The sequence below is a fragment of the Danio rerio genome, chromosome 18, assembly GCF_052040795.2.
Source record: "Danio rerio strain M-AB ecotype USA chromosome 18, GRCz13ab, whole genome shotgun sequence".
In the NCBI taxonomy this organism is placed as follows: Eukaryota; Metazoa; Chordata; class Actinopteri; order Cypriniformes; family Danionidae; genus Danio; species Danio rerio.
The window spans coordinates 35,296,041-35,314,018 of record NC_141038.1 but is presented as its reverse complement, the minus strand read 5'-3'; the positions used below and the strand labels follow the sequence as shown (position 1 = coordinate 35,314,018).

At 41.4% G+C, this 17,978-nt stretch overlaps 1 long non-coding RNA gene across 1 annotated transcript; it reads left to right on the top strand.

The window, feature by feature from the left end:
- Positions 1-8,898: 8,898 nt before the first annotated feature.
- Positions 8,899-16,719, top strand: LOC147832877 (uncharacterized). The gene is made up of 3 exons (XR_015515115.1): positions 8,899-12,003; positions 12,105-14,175; positions 15,315-16,719. It is a non-coding gene; the product is annotated as an uncharacterized LOC147832877 (long non-coding RNA).
- Positions 16,720-17,978: the final 1,259 nt, after the last annotated feature.

Sequence of the window (17,978 nt, the reverse complement as noted above, 5' to 3'; positions counted from 1 at the left end):
AGAGTCCGTGTAACAGGCTTTAAGTCGTGGGCAGGCAGAAGGCAGAGCAGAGTCAGGAAACGGGCTGAAGTTGTTCACAGGAGATCAGGCAGGAAAGAACGCTCAGTAATGCTGGCCGGGGCTAAACAAGACTTCGCAAAGACTGTGTGTGTGAGAACTGCTTATAAAGGGTACCTGGGTCATTATCGGGATGAAGATCAGATGTGCTGGATCAGTGTGAAAGGATGATGTAATGCTAAAAGTCCGGAGATGGTGGCCTCTGCTGGCCAGCGAGGGGAATAACTGGGACAGAGTCGGTGACAGAGCCCCCCCCAACGAACGGCTCCTGAAGTGAGGAGAAACTCGACGCCGGGGTCTTCCACGGGGGCGAGGGGCCGGCATATCTGGATGTTGCAAATGGAACTCTTCCAGTAGTGTTGAGTCAAGAATGTCTTTACGGTTGATCCATGATCTTTTCTCCGGGCCGTACCCCTCCCAATCAATGAGGTATTGTAGTTGGCCACCCCGGCGTCTGGATCTCAGGATCTCGTGGATTTGATAGGCCTCCTCTCCGTCGATCATGAGAGGCGGGGGACCCTGTTCACCGGCTGCCACCTCCCTATCCACCTCGGCTGGACCAACAGCAGGCTTGAGCAGTGAGACATGGAAAGTGGGAGAAATATGGTATTGGTTAGGGAGTGTCAGTCAGAAAGAAACAGGAGATATTTGTTTGTCTATCTGGAAAGGACCCACGTACCTGGGGCTGAGCTTTTGCAGGGTAGTCTTAGACGCAGGTCACGGATGAAAAGCCATACCCACTGTCCTAGGGAATAAGTGGGACCAGGACGACGGTGCCGGTCGGCTTGCTCCTTGAATCGGCATACAGCATGAGAGAGATGGGTGTGAGCTGCGTTCCACACTTCCTCGCAGCTTCTGAACCATATATCGACTGCAGGAATTTCAGTGGTCTCGCCGGACCAGGGGAAGAGAGGAGGTTGAAAGCCTAGGACGCATTGAAATGGAGTTAGACCTGTTGATGCCTTTCTCAGGGAGTTTTGAGCGTATTCTGCCCACATGAGAATCTTCGCCCATTCAGCCTGGTTAGAGTGACAATAAGTGCGGAGGAATCTACCGATCTCCTGATTCAGGCGTTCTGTCTGGCCGTTGGATTGGGGATGGTAGCCGGATGTGAGGCTAATGTTCACCTGAAGGTTTTTGAAAAAGGCGGACCAGAGTCGGGAGGTAAACTGGGACCCTCGATCCGAGACGATGTTTTCAGGAAGACCATAATATCGGAACACATATTCACAGAGCAGTTCGGCGGTCTCCAGGGCTGTAGGCAGTTTGGCTATGGGAATAAAACGACAGGCTTTTGAGAATCGATCCACAACAGTAAGGATGGTGGTGTTTCCCTGTGATTGAGGTAAGTCGGTGACGAAATCTACAGCAATGTGTGACCAGGGACGACGTTGAACCTCCAGGGGTTGGAGCAGACCAGCTAGACGGTGACGGGAGTGTTTGGACATCTGACAGGGTGAGCACTTATTAATGAAATTGATTATGTTCTTGTTGATAGATGACCACCAGTATCGGGATTGAATTAATTGGGCCATTGCAGTGCTGCCTGGGTGACCGGAGCTGGGATGATTATGTACCTCTGCGATGAGTTTCTCACAGAGCGACGGGGGAACAAAGGTCTTGTTTTCGGCACATGCCTGCGGAGTGGGGCTTTGTTCAGAGGCTTGCATAATCTCATGCTCGATGTCCCATTGAATTGGAGCGATGATTAGGGGATCTTTTAGAATGGGTTCATCTCCTTCAGCTAAGGTTTCCTCATCTGAGAGGTGGGAGAGAGCGTCTGCCTAAATGTTCTTCGAGCCAGGGATGTACGTGACTTGGAAGTCGAAGCGTGTAAAGAATAAAGCCCATCTTGCCTGTCTAGGGTTCAGACGTTTACAGGATCGAATGTACTCAAGGTTCTTACTCAAGGAATGGGTGTTTGGCGCCCTCGAGCCAATGTCTCCACTCCTCTAAGGCAGCCTTCATGGCGAGGAGTTCACGGTTTCCCACGTCATAGTTTCTCTCAGCGGAGTTGAGTTTGCGGGAGTAGAAAGCACAGGGATGGAGTTTCTTCGTAGTTAGGGACCTCTGGGACAGAATGGCTCCAATGCCAGTGTTAGATGCGTCGATTTCAACCACGAAAGGTTGCTCGGGATCAGGATGATGCAGAATGGGTGCACTGGAGAAACGAGTTTTGAGCTGGTTAAATGCTCGAGTGGCGTCTGGGTTCCACTTAAGGCGGGCGTTATTAACCTTGACCATGGCTGTAAGGGGAGCAGATTTTGGTCAAAGCCCAGGAATCGTTGTAGCTGTCAATTGTGGCCATTGCATAACTGAGTCGACCTTCTGCTGATCCATAGCCACACCTTCGGGACTGATGATGTAACCCAGGAACGATATGCAGGTCTGATGGAACTCACACTTGGAAATTTTGGCGTACAGCTGGTTCTGAATGAGGCGTTTGAGCACCGCTCTGACGTGCTGGATATGCTCTGGTTTGGAGTAGACCAAGATGTCGTCGATGTACACTATTACCCATTGGTTGAGCATGTCTCTGAATATCTCATTTACAAAAGCCTGGAACACGGAAGGACTGTTTGCTAGGCCGAAGGGCATAACGAGGTATTCATAGTGGCCGTTACTGGTAGAGAACCCGGTCTTCCATTCGTCTCCCTGACGAATGCAGATGAGGTTGTAAGCACTGCGGAGGTCCAACTTGGTGAAATACTGAGCTGAGCGGAGCTGTTCAAGGGCTGCTGGAACCAGTGGCAAGGGATAGCGATATTTGACAGTTATTTCGTTCAATCCTCGGTAATTGATGCAGGGGCGTAAACTACCATTCTTCTTTTTGACGAAGAAGAAGCCGGCTGAAGCAGGTGATGTGGATGGTCGGATAAAGCCCTTTTCTAGCTCCTCAGAGATGTAAGTGTTCATGGCTGCAGTCTCAGGTTGGGAGAGAGGGAAAATTCGACCACGAGGGGGCGTGGTGCCTGGCAGTAGTTCGATGGCACAGTCATTTTCACGATGAGGAGGGAGCTTGGTAGCTTTCTGCTTATTAAAAGCCTCGGTTAAGTCATGATAAGCCTCAAGAATTTGACAGAGTTCAGGGTCTTCGGCACTGGTAATCATGTTGATTTGGACTGGGGAAACAAAATACAGACACTGGGTAAAGCAAGTAAAGACCGAGTCGGTGACATTGTCTGAGTTTATTACGTCAGAGATTACTACAAATTCACTACACATCTATAATGATATACTGTATTCAAACAGCAAATAATTTAGTTAAATTGACATGCTTGAAGCATAGTGCACACATAAATACTCCTTTATTAACCATAGAGTTAAACAGAAATGGTAGAAAGTGATGACGTCAGTAATATGCAAACAAACGCATGACGTAATCTAGCGACTTTTAGCGACCTTGCTGGCAGAGCTTAGTGCCTCTTCGTTGAAAATAGTTCAATAGATCATCTAATCAAAATGTGTCTGGTGACAATTCCCATAATTCTGAGTTGGAGCCCAACCTGTCAACAAATGCACATCTGCAGCCAATCACGCAGATCCGCCATTTGCACGTGCGTTCACCTGCACACAAGAGGAAGAGCACAACAAATGCTGAATTAGACATTTGTAAAATTCTGAATCAATAATGGAGTTACTTTTGCACACTGAAGGAAGGATGACACCATGGCTAAAGTATTTCTCTTAGATATGTAATGGTCTGTTTTAAAACTATTTTAGACACACAAAGCTTATGTAGATTGTGTTTTCTTGAATGGGCTATATGCATGGAAGTGTTATTTAGCCACTGAAATCTTCAGGCAAACAATTGATGCGTCTATTTTCAATTTCATAAGGTACATTTTACAGCATCGACAATGTAGATTTTATTTAGTTTAACAACAAAACATAAATAAATAGCGCTATTCCATCCAGCCTGCTTTACTGAAGTATAGTTGGTTTTATATTCACACTGGTTCATTTTTGAACAATGACAACATGTGAATCAGTCGCTTTATTGTTTACTATACTACTTTGAATATTCAGTCTGTAATAGCATGTAAGTACAGCTTAGTAATAAGTGTAATTCCTGCATGCCGCCAGCCAACCACTAAGCATACAATTGTCACTTTAGGACAAAGTGCGTGAGAGAGTTAAGACAAGTGATCCTTGCATGCATGAAATATTGCACATTAGGACAAGTTTTGCTTGCTAACTACACAACTAAAAAAAGTGCTAGATAGTGTATTATAAAGTTCCCCTTCATAAGGGAACTCCAACGTGTGTCTGTAGTAAACAGACTTTTGGGAGTTCGTCAGGCGACCTATCACTCTGAAGAGAAAGTAAATGGGCCAATGAAATGCCAATTAAATTGGTGGGGCTTTGCTCCACACCTGATCCTGATGAGCCATTATCAGTGCTATTTTAGTCAGCTGTTGGAGTCAGCTCACCAAAATTGTTGCTTCAGACCCAATCACTAGACTGAAGACACACTATCTGTCAACCTGATTTTAAGTTTACTCACCAGTGTGGGAGAAGCGACAGCTGCGGTGGATCTGGGATTCCTGTACCCTAAGCGTTTTACTGGTGTGCACAAAAGAACAGTTTCCATTTAAAGAGGCAGATTCCCTAAGAAAGCAACATAGACAATCAACACTTCTTTTTCAATTAGGCTTCAAGTGAATTAGGCAATTCCCCCGGGATGCCTGCACCTCTGTTTGATGACACCAGAAATCAAAGATCCATCGTGACATCAGAGGGCGAGCTGTTATGCTCAGATGACAGACCGGGCTCGCTTCCATTCTTTGGGGTGCAGTGCACAGTCACAGTTCTCTAATAAAACATAATGGCTGCGCTTCCTGGGCTGCTTCGGCAGTGCGGCTGGAGATGGCTAATCCCCTAGTTTCACTACCAGACTGACTAAAAGGTGTGACATGCGGGCTGATGTAAGGAATCTTACAGCACCCGCCCCCTTCTTCCCAGGAGCGCACAGCGGGCACACGCTGGCATAGAGATTTTCTCTGCCTGGTCCACATGTGCTTTTGTCCTTAACCTCGATGGCGAGGCGGCCATTGGGTAGAAGCTATTCCTCAGCTGATAGGCGCCACCACCTTGAGGGGTAAGCTGAGATCCTCGTCTAAGGCGGCTGGGTTATCTGTGTCTCTCACGGCCAGAGCCCATACCGCTGTGCGCCATGCCGCTTCTGCCCTGCACAACGGCCTCCTGCCTGTGCTTCACAGTGGCAGTTGATGCCCAGGCTTATGCGTAAGCATTGCACGGTGATTGGATATGCTCTCATGACTTTCAAGTCAGCCAACCGTGCCCTGGGGAGAACGATGGCCACATAGTGGTCCGAAAATGCTACCCTGACAAGAACGCTTTCTTATTGTGCCCATATCCCAGGCAGGCCTTCTCTGCGACACCGTCTGGGACTTTACCCAGGAGTCCTCGTTGGTTGGGGAAAGATCAGTCATTTGCAATGAAGCAGGTCATCTCTTTGTGGGTTAGGAAAACTGCTCTCCCCATCAGACCATTCCACGCATGGAAAGAGTGCCGAGTGCACTCTTCCCGTGGCTCCAAAATGCTCTGGTGTCTCAGGTCATTCCACTGGTTAGTGAACACGCCGAGCTCTCCCACGGGAAGTTGATGCTCCCATCACAGGTCGCCGTAAAGTCCAGTAATTGGACCGCGAAGGGAACTTGAGGCAGACCGCTTGGAAAAACAGGATAACCGTTCCCCAACGGGGCTCCCTCGCAAATGAATGTAGCGATCCAAAAGAATGGCTTTTCCTCACTTTGGGTGTGGAAGCCCAATTGCTGCCAGCATGGGATGCACTGCCTTCCAGCTCTCAGCTTTGGTGCATTTCGCCAAAAAAAAATGCATGAGCTCCTTTCTCACACCTCCAGCCTCCCCGTGGGATCCTGGGAGGAAGGTAAAAGTCAGTCTGCTATTTTTATCTCTTCCTCGGGATGCTCCGCTTCCCAGGGTAAGCAATCCCCATCCCGAAGCTGCCACTCAGCGGGTAAATCAGCGATTGCTCTAGTGATGCTGTTCAATCGGACTCTCTACCCTGTTGTAGTAGCTCACGCGGACCGTCAGGCTCGGCTATGCGTTTCAATTCGCCGTTGGCCTTTCGAGATCATGGATCTGTATTTAAGCGATTATCGCTATGTCACCCCCTACCTTGCGTGAGAAGACTGTTATCCTCCTGGCAAAGGATACAATCGAGCCATTCCTTCAGCCAAGATGATGAGTGGGTTCATGCTCCCCTTCAGCGTATCCAGAGGGCGATAGGTTGTACCAATCCTATATGTGCACTTTGATCTGTCATCTGTTCAGCATGCCGATCGGGATGCTCATGCAAAAATGCATCATCCAGCGCGTCTATCCATGGGATCAGTGGGAGCTATAGACCTGAAGGACGCTCACTCCATGTCTCGCTCTCTTCCTCCTTATACTGTGGTTTTTCCGGTGTGCGACGGGGAACCGAGCATGGTAGTAACAGTTCTCCTCTTTTGGCTCTCCCTGTTTACATCCGTTGGAGGATGCTCTGTGCCTCTAAATCACGCGCATCAGCAATTTTGATTATTCATTGACTGGTTATTTAATTTTCAGGTCTCTAAACTGGTCAATTATGCACACGTACCTGGTGCTCCGGCCCCTTGGCCTGTTCGGGTTTTGGGTCAACTGAGTATGAGCAGGCTCTCTCCCGGGCAGAGCTTCTCTCATCTCGGGTTGGACTGACTCTTCATCACGATGCGCTCTTAGCGCACTGGGCTGGCACTGCCCTGTCCGAATAATTCAGCAGTTATAGTGGTCTCACTGAAATTTTTCAGAGGCTCCCGGGGCATATGACATTTGTAGCCGCTATCATACCTCTCAATTGTTCATATGAGACAAATTCAGTGCTGGCTCTGCGATGGGGTCCACAGATGGGCATGGCATATAGAGACGTACCGGGTGTACATCACCATGCTGTGTCTCTGCACCTTTAACCCCTGGATGGATCTTTTCTACGGGCCTGGATGCCTTTAGAACAAGTGTTCAGTCATGCTGTCACTTTGACAGTGCTGTGGGCTGTGTGTCATGCAGCTGCAGGTTCGTAAACTGGATTTGCATTTCAATTCCCTCGAGCTGTTGGCAATTTCTCGCTCTCCACCGGTCTCTACTGATTGGGAGGGGGAAACACGTGTTGGTAAGGATGATAATGTACATCAACCATTTGGGTGGTGTGCGCTACGCAGCATGTCTCAGTTTGCTCGCCATCCGCTCCTCCGGGGTCTTGCGACTAAAAAGCTGCGCACCGTTCATATCCCGTACAACCTCTCTGTGCCAGCTTACATGCTCTCTGGACAGTTACATTTCTGGGAGAACAAAGACTCCATCCTGGTACAGGGGGGATGAGGAGCCTCTTTGGCTCAACCGGACAAGAGTTTTTGGACTTACTTTTCTGACTCACTCTCAAGATGGCCCTCCCAGACGAACTCCCCAGAAAAAGCACTTCCTTTTTCTGTTACGGGGACCCTCTGGCACCCATGCAGGGTTAGGGTTAGGTCTTTAAGCAGCTCTTTTTTGTTATGATCAGCAGAAGGGAAGTGCTGTATCAAAATAGAGGTTGGTCCATTTATTTTTTATTTATACCATCACCCTCACTTCTTGTGCCAGGGCGAGCTGTGTCTCCCGGGAGAGAGAGCACACTTATAAAATAATAATAATAATAATAATAAGTGTTGCTTTTCAGTGTGAGTATGCACCTCTTAAACAGATCATGTAGAGCTGCGGGCTGGCCAACACCTAACACATTCTTGACATTATATCCTTTAGTGCAGTGGTTCCCAACCTTTTTCTTTGGGGCCCCCCCCATGAACATATACAAACATTGGAGCCCCCCCACCATATAAATACACACGCATGCACATACATATGTACTGTGTGTGTGTGTGTGTGTGTGTATATATATATATATATATATATATATATATATATATATATATATATATATATATGTGTGTGTGTGTGTGTGTGTGTGTGTGTGTGTGTTTGTGTAATATTAATATATAGTAATATGTATAGAAAATATTAATTAGTCAGTTTTAACTTGTCTTGGCCTTCAACAAAACCAAAATTTAGGTAGGCTTTGTCATACTGTCTAATCTTTTTCTTCGCCTCTGAAGAATCACTGCATTTACGTTTGTCTGCCATTTTTGTTTTGATTTTGCCTTTACGACACGTTGACAAGCAGATTGCGCGAGTGAGCAAAATTTAAATAATTATTTAAAGTTATTTATTTTAATTATTTTCACTATTATGTTGGAATTTTAAGCATGCGTTTAGATTTTTATTTATTTTTTTGGTACTTAAAAATACATATATAATAGTAGGGCTGCTCGATTTTGGGAAAAATCATAATCACGATTATTTTGATCATAATTGTAATCACGATTATTCAAAACGATTGCCAGTTAAAGTCAAAATTATAAGCGCTCCTGAGATTTTTTTTTTATTAATATTTCCCAAATTATGTTTAACAGAGCAAGGAATTTTAACAGTATTTCCTATATTTTTTCTTCTATTTGTTTTATTTTAGCTAGAATAAAGAAAGGTTTAAATATTTTGAAACCAATTTAAGGTCAATATTATTAGCCCCCTTAAGCAATATATATTTTTGATTGTCTGCAGAATAAACTACCGTTATAATGACTTGCCTTATTACTCTAATTAAGCCTTTGAACTGCACTTTAATCTGAATGCTTGTATTTTAAAAAATATCTAGTAAAATATTATGTGTGCTGTCATTATAGCAAAGACAAAAAGAAATCAGTAATTAGAAATGAGATATCAAAACTATTATGTTCAGAAATAAGTTAATAAAATATTCTTTCCATGAAACAGAAATTGGGCAGGAAAAGGTTTGCTAATATTCAAGAGGGCTAATAATTCTGACTTCAAGTGTATACATACAGTTATTTTCCACCCTGCAAAGGAAAGAGAAATAAATACAATAGAATAAAAATATAAAACAAACTGTGCTTTAAGCATCTTCACTGTAAGAAAAACACTTTAGCTACAGCAGTGCTTCAGTCAAGAGCAGCGAGGGTTTTCTCGTTATGTTTGTTTAATAATGATAAAAACAGACGGCAGAAGGATTATAGCGCACTGTCTCTTTAATGGTTTCTCTTTCACGTCTTTTGATCCTCAACTCGTTTGTTTATTACACAAATGAGGGTTAATGTAAATAATCACTAAACACCGCGTTTTGACACCTATTTGACCATTCAAGCGCTCACGTTAAGATGACTTTAGATGTCTGCGCTCCTCTGCTCGTCTCAGTGTGTGAATGGACACAACTGATACAACAATGGATACAACTGGAACGTGGCAAAATATGATGCAATAATCATTTATCTCGATTAATGCTTTTTTATAATCGTTTGAAACCGAAATCTAAATCGGATATTCGATTAATTGCAAAGCCCTTTATAATAGTGGAGCATTTTTATGCCTTTTTCTACCTCAATACTTATCCTCTCCCGCGCCCCCCCTGTGAACTCTGGCGCCCCCCTTAGGGGGGCGCGGACCCCAGGTTGGGAACCACTGCTTTAGTGAGTCAGTTTCCTCCCAATTACTGGTTACTCTGGTCAATATGGAGGAAATTAAGCTCGGTATGCCTTAGCTCCCTAACCTGGAGATGCGTGCACATGTTCTGTTTTACTAGTAAATTTCCGTTTTTAGGTAAACCCTAGAGAATTCCTCCAAGGCCCGCAACAACTGACTCAGCAGAGGAGTCGAGTGCATGGCTTAGTGTGTTGTCTGGAATGCCCATCTGGTCTACCCGCAAACTAAGTTTGGTCCCAGCTATGTATCATATACCCTGTTTTGGTGATACCATGTGCGTTATTATCAACAGTGTGTTCCCCTATTTAGGTGGACCTATATCTTCCCTAACCATTAACCAGCTTATCATATGTAGCACTCTCCCTCATTAGGGCTAGTCCATATGCTCTATTACCATAAAGTTTCCCCTCTTAGGAAGCAGGTGGTCTTTGCAGCGTCCTCTCCCCTTCAAGAACTGGCACTCTTTCCCAGCATACTGTCTTATTTCTAAAATCCCTACTATATCTTAGCTAGATAAAAGCACATTTATAACCCCCAATCTAAATTCTTAATATTCCCATGTAATGGTAATATTCTTGGCCTAGGGGAAGTTTGAAGGTTGCACTTTAGGTGATGTCAGTGCGTTCACATTTTGCTGGGCAAACTGCACATCAGCTGCTGTGGCATTTTCCATGCTGTTTCTTAAAAGTCTGTTTACAACAGACACACATTGGAGTTCCCAATTACGACCGTAACCCACTTTCCCTGAATAGAGAATGGAGATATTTGTCTCCACTGCCACAGAACCTGAGTCTCCAGCTGGGAGCTGAGTGATCGGCTCTTCAGCAGGCAAATTCTGGTGAGCTGACTCCAAGCTCTGCATCGGCCCCTTATCTTACTCTTCAGAGTGATAGATCATCTGACGAATTCCCTAAAGTCTGTTTATTACTGACACACGTCTTCATTCCCTACTCTGGGAGAGCTCATCGTGGGTAATGTAAGATTCCATTCTATGTGACCTAGTGGAGCAGATATACATATTGTAGCAGGGTTAAATAATCCTTTATGGCTATTGGCTGGTGTGAGTCTATTAGAATCTGGTTGACTATCACTATAGTTTCTATTGGCTGGGTCATGCTAAGTCATCGAACCCATCAGATCCCAGTTAGGTAGTTTAAAAATTGAGCGTGTTTGATAACCCTGTATGCGTCATCTGTGTTGCCGTCCTTTTTTGATGGGTAAACTCTTCCAGTTTGTAGTAACAGATTGACTGGTTTGGTCCTCAGTTGCTCTGCATCTGACGCTGTTAGTTCGACGTGCTTTCTGCCTGCTCTGGTTCCCGATGCTTTGATGTGCACCTCAATGTGTTGGAGGCTTCCGATGTAGTGTTTACCAATGACTTCCGATGTTTGAAGAGTAATGACATCTCCTAATATCTGTGCGGTGACTGTGCACAAGGGTTTTTAAAAATTAGTTTCAACCGAGTCAGACAGCTGCAGTGGCAGCGCTGCTGTTTTGCTGGAGCCTTATTTTGGATTTTTGGATTTTTTTTTAAACATTATGATTTCCTAGTTTTTTTTGTCTGGATTGTTATATTGGTATTGTGATTTTTGTGTTTTTGTTATGCATTTAAGTGATTTTTGCTAATTTCTCTTTCTGTTCAGGTCCATTCTAAATAGTTTACTTATTGGTTGTGATTTTTCTTTAATTAGGGGTTCGAGCGCATAGCGCTGAAACCCTATTGTTTTTGTTAGGATTTTTATTATTATTATTTTTTTTTTCTTCTGCCATAATTGCCATTGCCCAGGCCAAACCATAAGGCCTAGAAGCTTCAAATTTGGCCAGATGGTAGCAGTCCCACACCGCTACTCAGATCCAAAGATTTGTGCAAATCGGACCATAGGTGGCACTACAGCGCTTAAAAAAGCACGTTTTTTAGTTTTTTTGGCCGCCATTTGTAAACCGTTTGTCGTAGAATCAAATAATTGACATATTTGGAATCCTTGGGTTTGTGCGAACAAAAGTGGAGTTACTCAGATTTTCTCTACGACGCACCGTTTTTCTGCTACATCGTGATTTGTCCTGTTACGTTGAGAGACGTATTGTTTAAAGTTATTTTGTTTATATTGTGTCAAATGTCTTTTTCCCTGTTCTTCTTTTGTTGCCTTGACTCCTCCCCTCCTGAGTTTCAAGCAGGTTGCTGATTGCTTCCCACAGCTGTGTTCACTTACCATGGAGACGTGAGAGGGGATAAAAACACAGGCCAAACACTTGGATGTTGAGAAAGGATCTAGAGAGGAACCTTTCTTCAGAGCACTAGCTGGGTTTCAGTTGAAATAAAGCTGTTGAGAACTGTTGAACTGTTGTGATGTAAGATCTGACTTGTGTATGATTGGTACTTGTTCTGTGTTGTGGCTAAGAGCAGTACCACAGTTTAAACTTTGATTTCTTTCTTTTGCTTTTTCCCCCAGGAAGCAGTAAGGAGCTGGACGGCCGTTCCTTTTTGTTGGACTTTTTCTCCTGTTTTGAGGTCAGTCAGGGAGTCAGTGTAGTTTTGTTGTTGATTTTTATCATTGTTTTCTAGTAGTTTATTTAGAGGCTTTACTCCCAGACAGAACCCTGTTTTGTTTGTTATTTTGGCTGTATTCCACTCCTGAAGCTAGAGCTTCCTTAACACATTGTGTGAGTTTGGTTTTGTAAATAAACTTTTGGAACTTTACTCTTGGTTGTGTTGTGACTGGTCCCAGTTTAGTGCTCTTTAAATTAATATTGTTGCGTTCATTGTATTTTCCCCTAGACTTGTGTAAGACGTAACAGTCTGAAACATACTTTTGCGAACTAATCCTAGGTTTTTCATCCAATTAGAACCAAATCAGTGTAGAAATGTTCTCTGGACACTGAATATCAATAGTCATTGAAAAAATTTTGAAATTTTTACGCAAAACAGTGCACGAAAAGGTCCATGCTAAATGCTAATTTTAGCTATTACTTTTGAATGGATTGAGATATCATTACCAAACTTGGTAAACACATATGTAAGGTCAATATGAGCCCAGTATGAACCCGCAGACTTTGGCCGCATAGTGGCACTATAAACCTCAAAAAAACATAAAAATTACTCTAACCTTACCACCATTAGTCTAATCAGCTTGAAATTTGGCATGCAGTGTCTTTGACTAAGTTGTCATGACATATTATAAGGACATTTGTGTATCTCAAAAAACATGGCCGCCATTAGCTAATTAAGATTGGGCAGCCATTAAACAGGGTTAACGATGAGTGATCGGAACGAAACTTGGTGAGCATGTTCGACTCATAGTGCTAGAGGTTACTGTTAATTAAATATTAATATATGAAAAACCTACTTTCACAAACTCGTCCCTGGTTTTTGGCTCAATCACCAAGAAACCAGTGTTGTATGAATCTCTGGACTGCCTAGATCAATAGCTATTGAAAAAAAGTTGAACTTTCATCTTTAGGTAGCTACAAATGGCTCATTTATAATAAGGTGTGTGTCTTTTTTGACCTACATGCCTGTAATTGCATAAGGAAAACCCCAAACTTCATGAAATCAGGTATGCACATCTGAGATATAATCCCTAACAAGCATGGAAAACTTTGTGAAGATAGCTCAATAGGTGGCACTATAACAGTAGAAAAGGTCTCAAAAACACTGCTTTTCGTTGCTATTTGACCAAAATATGCAGAATATGTGTTTATTTTACACAGCTTTTCACAAATATACTTGATCTGACATATTATATGACAGGCCTGCTCATTCTGATCACTTTGACACAAACACCACTGCTGTCAGTCATACTGTTCATTAAATATTAATTAATTTATGAAAAAACTACTTTTGCGAACTAGTCCCTGGTTTTTCACTCAATCACCACAAAACCAGTGTTATATGAATCTCTGGACTGCCTAGATCAATAATTATTGAAAAAAAAAGATTAACTTTCCTCTTTAGGTAGCTATAAAAGGCTCATTTAGAAAAAGGGGTGTGTCTTTATTGACCTACATGCCTGTAAATGCATAAGGAAAACCCCAAACCTCATGAAATCATGTGTGCACATCTAAGATATGTTTCTTTACAACCATACAAAATTTTGTGAAGATAGGTCACTAGGTGGCGCTATACCAGTAGAGAAGGTCTCAAAAACACAGCTTTTTATTGCTAAATGACCATAAATTGCAGAATATGTGTTTATTTTCACAAATATACTTGATCTGACATAATATATGACAGGCGTGCTCATTCTGATCACTTTGGCACAAACATCACTGCTGTCAGTCATACTGTTCATTACATAATAATTCATAAATGAAAAACCTACTTTTGCGAACTAGTCCCTGGTTTTTGCTCACGAAACCAGTGTTGTATGAATCTCTAGACTGCCTAAATTAATAATTATTGAAAAAAAGTTGAACTTTCATCTTTAGGTAGCTATAAATGGCTCATTTAGAAAAAGGGGTGTGTCATTATTGACCTACATGCCTGTAAATGCATAAGGACAACCCCAAACTTCATAAAATCAGGTATTGAAGGAATAAAATTACAGTCTAATGCTTCTTTTGAATGATATATATGTGCTCATGCTTATAATGCATATGTGTTTGCTTGAACCATGATAATCTAATGAGCCCACGCAATGATATGATGAGACATTCTGTTTGACCTTAAAATGAGACAGGAACTTTCCACACCTATAATGTCAAATAACTAAATCTGTAACAAACAAGCCTTGCAGAAAGTCCCTGTCTGGGTTGCAGCTGTGACGTGTGACTTTTCTAAACAGAAAGGAGAACTGGAGCAGATGAGGAAAATATTGCTTTATTGTCTTACTAATCACTCTTTTCTTTTGATATATATTTTTGCTATTGGAGGAATATACTCCCATTTGCCTCACTATTCATTATTTACAATATGTGTTTTTGTCAGATATGATGATGTCTCCTGATATAGCGTACTTCTACTTAACCCCTGTTATAATGCGTTTCTAACTAACTGCTAAAACCACAAGAGCTGTGTGTGGGTGCTGGCTGGAGACAGAGCTGCAGAGGGGCTTCCCCTAGATGGGTGCATACACAGGTCAAGAGTTCATAGACAGGACTATGAGGAAAAGCAGATGTGGTAGATGCAGCATTTTTATACTGCTTTCTGTGTATGCGTGATGTATGATGCTTTAATAAAATTGATATTATCCTGATAATTCTATAAGGAATTTATGATGCTCAGCTGTGCTTTGATGATTTTTTGCTACAGTTGCTTGCTGCACCCCAGATGTCAGTAGTGTCAAGTATGTCAAGGAGAAGTGATACTTTCACCTGCCCTTTTGTTTCTGTGTGCAGAGGTATCTCTGTGTGCAGACCACAGACCTTTGAGAGATGATTCTGCCTGATAACAGCTGATGGCAACAATAGAGATTGGGGGTAACTGATCAGAGGAGTGGCCAAAAAGATTGAACGCTGCTGATGGATAAAAGGAGGGAGTCGAGAGAGTTCGAGAGCTTTTGGACATCCAGACTGCTTGGCTGACGGTTCTTCAAAAGCCCAGGATCCTGACCTTCGCTTTATTCACTTATGCTCGATAAATAAATTAATTGATTTTGATTAATTGACTCCTGACCGATTATTGAATTGGGGTGGACTAAGGGAAGTGAGAAATAGTCCAACAGTATGCACATCTGAGATGTGATTTTTAACAAGTATGCAAAATGTTGTAGAGATAGGTCAATAGGTGGTGCTATAAGTGACAAAAGTCTCAAAAATTTCCATTGCTATTTGACCCTAAGTTGTATAATATGTGTTTATTGTAGACAGCTTTTCACAAATATACTTTATCTGACATATTATATGAGATGCCTTCTCATTCTGATCACTTTTCACAAAATTCACTGCTGTAACTCAAATCATCCATTCTATATTCATCATTACTTAAAAACAACGACTTTTGGGAAGTAGTCCTTGCTTTTTTGCTCAAACCATTGTACACATGTCTGGACTCTCTAGGTCAAAATTATGAAAAAAAAAAAGTTTTGTCTTTAGAAAAAAAAAACAAGTTAATTTACAAAGTGTGTGTGTTTATATGCATCTATAAATGGTCTCAAATGCAGTACCATTTGTAGCCACTAGATGACAGCACAAAACCTTTTATTGTTGGTTTATAGTCACTAAAGTTACAGTTAAATTGATTCTGATAGCATCTTGATGTGTTATAAACTCTTATTGCATTTAAATTTTGATTCAGTCTATGCCTGCCGTTTCATTAGTTTACACATTATATTTTCCACTTATTATCATCAATATCATGGATTTGTTTGAATCCTAAGACTTCACAAAATTAGATATGCAGAATTAAGATGCAATTGTAAAGAAGCATGCAACATTCTGTGGACAAAGGTTAACAGGGTGGTACTATTAGAGTATAAAATATTTCCAAAACGCTGATTTTCTTTGCTATATGAGTAAGAAAACACAAGAAATTCACAGAAAACATGCTTAATGTGCAGACCTTTCTACAAATACACTTAATCTACATATCATATGATAAGATTGCTTATTCTAATCACTTTGGCAGAAAATAAATTGCTGCCTCTCAAACTGTTCACTAAACATTCACCATTGTTTAAAATATATACTTTTTGTGAACTATTCTTTTTTTCTCCGTATTGACATGGTTAAATGCAAACTGTAGATATAAAATACATTTTATTTAAGGCTTACCACCCATTTTACTTGATTTTTTTTTTCCAGTTATGCCATATTGTACATATGTTGTTCATTTTATATTTACCATTATTTTAAACTAGTTTGACAAAGTAGTTTCTGATTATTTGCTCAGTTTCAAAACTAGTGTTGTACTAATGTCCTAAATCAATAATTATGAAAAAAGTTTAACTTTTCTTTTTAGATAAATATAGTGGGCACATTTACAATGCCTTTATGCATATATCATCATATTAAGACAAAAATTTGTCAGGGAACAAAACGGACACAAGTGCAGGTCTCTTTCAGGATTTATTAGTGACAAAAAAAAAATGACCCAACTGGGCTTAAGCACAGGGAGAAAAAAATCTAATCAAAACTTAAAAAAAAAAAGAAAGAAAAAAAAAAAAAAAAAAAAAAGTTCAACAAAAACTGCTCCGAAGAGGATAGAATTTTTACTGGGATCTTTAAAGGGACTCAGGTAAATAAAATTAACAAAATGAAATGAAAACAAACTTCAAGGTTGCTCAGAAGAAAGAGCTCAAAAACTGTCCACAGAAACCGCTCCGTAGAAGGGAAAAAAATTGTCTCTCAGGGTGTAATTTCAAGTTCACTCGGCAGGGGGCGATACAGCGGTATACTGGATCCGGCTGGCGGCAGAGCCGAGAGGGAGAAGAAGAGTGGAACAGGTGACGGGAGGAAATATTGATGCCGGGGATCGGAGACAATCGGCCAACCACGGCGAATGAACAAAACAGAAACAGGTCCTGCAGATGACAGAGAGGGGTCAAAAACGAAGAAATAAATAACCAACCAGAAGATGGGCTCGAGACAACAGGAACTGACTGGACAGGACTAGTGAATGACACGCTGATCACAACCAAACGACAACGATCTGACAAATGACAACACGAGGAGAGCGATTTAAATAGAGGGAAAATTACAGGAAGACAGGTGAGTGAAATTGGTTTAATTGAATAATAGGGATGAGTGGGAAGATGGGTGGAGACGTGTCAAAGCAAGTATATAATGAGAGAGCGATCAAAACACCACACGTGCTGAAATACATGTAAACAAGTGCAAAACACAAACCCAGGTGATCAGACAGAGGACCTGACAAAATTACCTTTTAATTTTCAAACATTCTGTTTACCAGCTATATTTATAATGCTATATTATGAATACAGTGAAAACTGAAAACTAAATTTAAAAAGTTACACAGAAAAAGTTAGCAGTAAGCATTTTGTTGCCTATTATATAAGTACATTTATTTCAGAAACAAAATATATAAGTATGCTTAATGGTTATTTAAAATAGTTGTTAAATTCAAATACTTAATTTAACTATGACTTTGTTAATGTATTGCCTGGATAAAATTTCCAATGGTGGGTGTGTTTACTCAGTTATCAATTTCGACTTGTCTATAAACTTTAATCTTGGTAATTGGTAAAATTGTAAAAAGGAAAGAGACAACATATGAGTTTAATAGTTTTTATGTAGTTAAAAATGTTTATATTTACATTTTAAAACTTACATTTTGAAATTTAAAAGAACACATGGCACACATGTTATATATTTTTTGTATTTATGATTTCCAACACACAAATCCATAAAGTTTGAGTTTCTAGTTTAAA